Source organism: Thalassophryne amazonica, chromosome 9, assembly GCF_902500255.1.
Source record: "Thalassophryne amazonica chromosome 9, fThaAma1.1, whole genome shotgun sequence".
Classification (NCBI taxonomy): domain Eukaryota; kingdom Metazoa; phylum Chordata; class Actinopteri; order Batrachoidiformes; family Batrachoididae; genus Thalassophryne; species Thalassophryne amazonica.
Window position 1 is genome coordinate 110,148,168 of NC_047111.1, and position 6,000 is coordinate 110,154,167.

A 6,000-nucleotide genomic window follows, 5' to 3' on the forward strand; every position below is an offset into this window, starting at 1 on the left:
TCTTTTGAGAACTTATGGACAGTTTCCACGAGCTGACTGAGTCTCTTTTTTGTGTCGGCATAGTTTTCAAATTGTCCATGAACAGCAGATGGTTCACAAGTTTTTGGTTTTTCTTTCCTCTGTCTCTACTTAAGTCATACACAATGTCATGCTCCTTCAGGATCTTGCTGAGCGGGTCCATGATTAAGCAGAATAAAAGTGGCAAGAGGCTGTCTTCCTGAAATATCCCTCTCTGAACTCGTACATCTGGGATTGTTATTTGTCCCTCTGTGTGATTGAGGGTGATGGTGGTGTTCCACTTGTTCATTTGTGCTCTCAGGAAAGATCTTATTTCCTCATTGATGTTGTCGAGTTCTAAGCACCTCATGATCCAAGAGTGTGGTACACTGTCAAATGCCTTTTTGTAATAAATCCAAGCCATGCTGAGGTTCCTCCTCCTTTTTTTTGCAATCCTCCAGGATAGCTTTGTTTATCAGTAACTGGTCTTTAGCTCCTAAAGTTTTTTTGGAACAACCTTTCTGTTCATTTTCCAGGTAGCCACCAGTGTCAAGATGTTCATAAATGGCATCAGCTATGATTCCTGTCATCCATTTGGATGTTGTTGTTAAGCAGCAGATGGGTCTGTACTTGTTGGGAAACTGTGTTTCCTTGGTCTTTGGAAGTAGGTTTGTGTTCCCAGTCGTTAGCCAGTCTGGTGTGTCTTCTTCTCCGTTCAATATTTTTGTGAAAGCCACAGCATAATGTTGGTGTAATGCTGTCAGTGTTTTCAGCCAAAAATTTGGGATTTTGTCGATGCCAAGTGCCTTGAAGTTACTGTATTCACTCATTTTCTTTCTGATCTCTTCAGTGATTACAGTTGCTGGCATTTGCTGTTTGTCCTTGTTTTTCTGTTTTATTATTTCAATCCACTCAGCCTCTTAGGTGTTGTTTTGGGTCTTCAAAGAGTGGTCTCCAGAAGTTTTCAATTTCCTCTCTCTCAGGTGGCTGTTGTACTTCTATTGTGTCGTTTGCCAGCTTCCTGTACACTAGTCTGGGGTTTTTTGCAAATTGTTTATCTGTTTTGCTTGTAATTTCTTGTCTTTATTCCTAATCTGTGCTGCAAAAGCTTTCACTAAGGCTCGATGTTCAGCCAGCCTCCCACCCAGCTGTTTATCATCAACAGTATTTTCTTTTAATGAGATTTACTTTTTTTTTTTTTTAAGCAAATTCTGTTTATGGTTTTGGCTTCCCAAAAATGTTGCCATTTGGGAGATCTCTGTTCTTAGGTGGCTGATTTTTTTGTTGTAATGTCTTTTTCCATTGTGGCACAGTATTCTTTTTCTTAATTGTGGTTATTTCTCTCTCCAAATCTTGTAGGGCTAATTTACTTTGCATGTACCATGCCGCTCCATAGTTTATAGAGTTTAAATCAGTCAATGTGGTTCCTTCTGGGGCTAGTTTAGCCAGTCCCAGGTTAACTTTTTGCAGGATAGTTTTGAATTTTTTATTTTCTTTTAATTTAGTCAGTTTTGGACGCTCTTTCACCTTCATTTTTCTTGTTTCTTCAATCATATTTGCCAATTCCTCTTCTAGTTCCTACTGTTCTGGATCTGTGTGCATCTGTATATTGTTTTGTGGATGGGCTGGTGAATGGCTCCTTTTTTTTGTGAGGGGGGGGGGGGGGTAGTGCCTGATTCCTTTTTTGTTGGTGTGGTGTTTGACTCCTACTTTTTCCTTTGGTATGGGAGGCTGGCTTGGTCTGGTGTTTTTTGTTGGATGTATGCTTTGTATGTATGTTTTGCCTTTTGTTTTTCATTTGCCTTGAATTTCCTTCTAACAGAGTGCAGACTGTACTGACCCCAGACATGGGGTCTAAAGTTGCACCCTTAACATTACTGACTTTGTATCTGAGGGCTCTCTTCAAGATGGTGACCTATCCTCTCCTGAAATACTGCCTTTGATCTCCTGCCCCACTTCTCATGTTTGAGTAAGTGAAACAGCGAAAGATCTTTTTCTTCTCCCCATGTGTTTGTTCAGGTCGCCCTTTTGTCCAAATCTATTACCATATTCAGAACAGTCAAATGGTTTTTGTACTGTATCAGTTTTCATGTGTATTTTCCTAGTGCCTTTCTGTGAATGTGTTTTATCCCAATTACAACAGCTAAATGGTTTTCTTCTTGCTTGTCTCCCCTTGTGTTGCTCTGAGTTTTTTATGTGACCAGATGCTTTTACATATTTAGAGCCCTTATATTGTTACTCACCAATGCTGTAAATGCCTGAACTAACAATATTGATATTTTTTCAACAGTTAAAACTTAACTGATGTTCTGTGGTCTGTTTCCAGTCATCACTGTCATCAGTCTCAGTTCCATAACTGTCTGAGCTCCTGCCACTGGTATCTGGTTGTAAATGACTGTTTGGACCTGAGTTGCTGGCTGATTGTGGTCCTCCAGCATCCTCTCCATCAGCTTCCTCTGTCAGTGTTCTGTGTACAGATGAGCTGCTGGCTACAGACTCTGCCTCTGTGCTCTCATCACTTCGGCTTTGATGAAGCTGTGATGACTCTGGTTTGTCATCATTTTCACTCTTCACAGGGACGGCAGTGAAACCAAACTTGGTGAGATCTGCCTCCTCCAGCTGCTGAAGCTGCTCTCCCTGCTGACTTATCCACAGCTTCTCTTCTTCTTTAATGTCCTCCTGGTCAACACTCAGATTCCATTCCTGGTGTTCAGGGAGAATTTCCTCTTTCATCACCAACAACAGCTGCATGTCTGTAAAGAAATAAATTAATTAACAAATGTTTGAACAACACATGAAAATAAAGAGTGGTGAGATTGGCCTGATGACAATAAGTTATTGCACTGATGGAACTGAGAGTGCAAATGTACATCAGGAAGGTTTGTTTTACATTTCACCGAACTTGGCTGCACTCGTCAATCCCAGATGCTAGCATGGAGCTAGCAGGCCGCACGCTATTCCACTGGGACAGAAATATAAACTCCGGTAAGAGGAAGGGAGGGGGGTTATGTATTTACCTCCATTAACAGCTGGTGCACCAACGCTCAGATCATTGATACACATTGTTACCCCAATCAAGAATACCTCACAGTTAAATGCAGACTATTTTATCTTTCGCGTGAGTTTTCTGCAGTAATTGTCACAGCTGTTTACATAGCACCAGATGCTAACGTTAACACTGCTTTAGATATTTTGCATGGCACTATCAGCAAACACCAGAGCAAATACCCTGATGCTGCCCACATTGTAACTGGGGATTTTAACCTCTGGTCCTTCCCAAATTCACACAGCACATTAAATGTGCTACAAGGGGAGTTAAAATACTTGATAAAGCCTATTCTAACATCAGCAAGGGCTTTAGGTCTACACCATTACCACACTTAGGTCATCCCCCTCAGAAGAAAAACTCTAATCACCTCAAAGACAGAAAAGACTTGGGCTGAAGATGCCACATCACAGCTGCAGGATTGCTTTGAAAGAACTAATTGGGACATCTTTGAGGATGAGGACCTGGAGGCTTTCACCACCAGTTACTCTCCTACATCAACACCTGCACTGACAACATCACAGTCAGCAAACAAGTGCGGATGTTCCCCAATCAAAAGCCCTGGTGTACAGGAGAGGCCCGCACTCTCCTTAAAGAACGCAACGCCGCCTTCAGATCCGGTGACAGTGCACTTTACAGCACTGCAAGAGCCAGACTGAAGAGAGGCATCAGAGTTGCCAAAGCAGCTCATAAGAGGAGGACAGAGAACCACTTCAACAATAACAACAACCCACGCAGGGCATGGCTAGGGCATCCAGCAGATTACCAACTATAGAGGCAGCAGGTGCACCGCAGAAGAAGGTGACACTTCACTGGCGGAACAACTCAACTGCTTCTTCACCCGCTTTGAGGTGAGCACTACCAACTGCCAGGACATTATCACACCCTCTCCTGTTTGCAACAACAGCCATACACTCACTGTACAGGAGCATGAGGTGAGGCGGATGCTCAGTAGAGTAAATCCTAGGAAAGCTGCTTCAGATATCTGTCACTGAGATAGATGATAACTGCAGTGCAGTTTTAAGCAGAAATGAGGTGATAATCCATGAACTGTGGCTGATGATGCATGCGCAGTGAAGGCAGCCAGGCCTATTTTTAGTGGGGCATTCGGTCTGCGACACCAGATATGAATGCTACCAAGTTACCAAGGAAATGGAGGAAAATATTTGACTGTTACAACAACATGTTATAAAGTATCAGTAACACAGACAAAGCTGAGTGAATAATCCTGTTCTGTAGAAGAGGTTTGGAGGATTAAAAACAGCATCCAGCCCTTTACCTCTTTTGTTCTCTTCTTTTAAATGACTCATTTCTTCTTCCTGGTCTGTGATCATTCCTTCATCAGCAGGTGTTAGCTGTAGTTTAAACATGTCCCTCAGCTCCTGGACTTCAGACATGTTTGTAGAAAGACTTTAAAACACACAAAAGAAAGAGAGTCAACGACCAAGTGGAGGAAAGACTAAAAACAGGTCAATTTAATCATCTGTTGCCCAGGCTGAGCAATCACAAGTGAGAGACAACACTGAAATGTCCATGTGCTGGGACAAAACAGGAGACACCAACCCTGATCCCAAAGATCACCTGATGTGAACGTTTTCCTTACATACTTGCTGCAACCAGCTGATGAGAGAGAGACAGACAGGGAGAGAGAGTGAGAGCGAGAGAATGTCCATAACATATTTAAGTTAAACTCAGAAGGTGTGAAAATAAAATTAAGTGTTCTGAGCTTACATGGTCAGTGATCAGGAAGAGAAAAGAAGATAAGACACTGTCCCCATTTTGTGGCAAATTAATGGGACAATTTAATTTAAATCAAATTTATAACATTATTTTATTTATTTATTTATTTAGCAAAAATCTGTGTTTAGTTTTCATTTAGATATATTTTTATGTTTAGCTATCTCAATGGTCAAACTTGCAGCCTTGTTGAGTGAATATAATTTTCCAGGATTGTTGAAAAATAACTAAAATGCTTAGTTTGGGCCATATGGCAAAACATAACTTTTTTCCCCCCATATTGATAATTTGAATCTGTACTATGATACAAAATTTAACTGAAGCCTGAAGAAACCATGTAAGACTGAAAAATCAGATTAAAATAATGTTGTGTTGAAGTAAATACACTCTCAAAGCATTAGATCTGGCAAAGATAGATGTACATGCAGTACAGTACATTGAACAGCACAGTAACATTCAGGAGCAGAAAAACACCCAAAGCTCACAGAAAAAATCCTTCAACAATAAAATGCAGCAGCCAATCACATCTACTGCTCACACCGAGCAACAACAAAGATAACTGATGATGTGACGTAGCCTAGCGGTGGGCGATGTAGCCTCAGAATTTTCCATGACATTCTAAAACTCCTCCCTGACACTCATTAACATATCAGCTGCCCCTTCCCTGTCTCACTGTCTCATCAGTCCTCCTTTTTATGCTCCTCAAATGTCCAATAATAACATTGTCAGGAGCCATAATTCACCCCCAGTGTAAAGGGGTTTTTAAAGTCGACTTATCCAGATAGATCTTCAATTTTAGTTTCTTCTAATATGGTTATTGTTATTATAGCGCAACATGAGGGTTTGTGTGCTTACTTCTAAACCAGAAGGTTGCAGTTTCAAGACCAGCCATGTCCATTCTCCATGTCATGTGGAGTTGTGTCATGAAGGACATCCGGTGTAAAACTTGTGCCAAATCAACATGTAGATACATATCACATCTGCTGTGACGACCCTGAGCAAAAACAGAGAAGCTGAAAGAACTTACGATGGTTATTGGGTAGAAAATGTCAGTGTGTTATGTCTTGCTGTTCAATTGCTGCACGCATTTATCTCTTGACGCAAAAATTTGCCAGTTGTGGATCACTAAAGCAACAGCCTCGTGTCAGTACTTGTGAGCCATGTGGACTTTGGGGGTCATCTCAACATCACAAATGGGCATGAATGTGGGGCTTTTACTT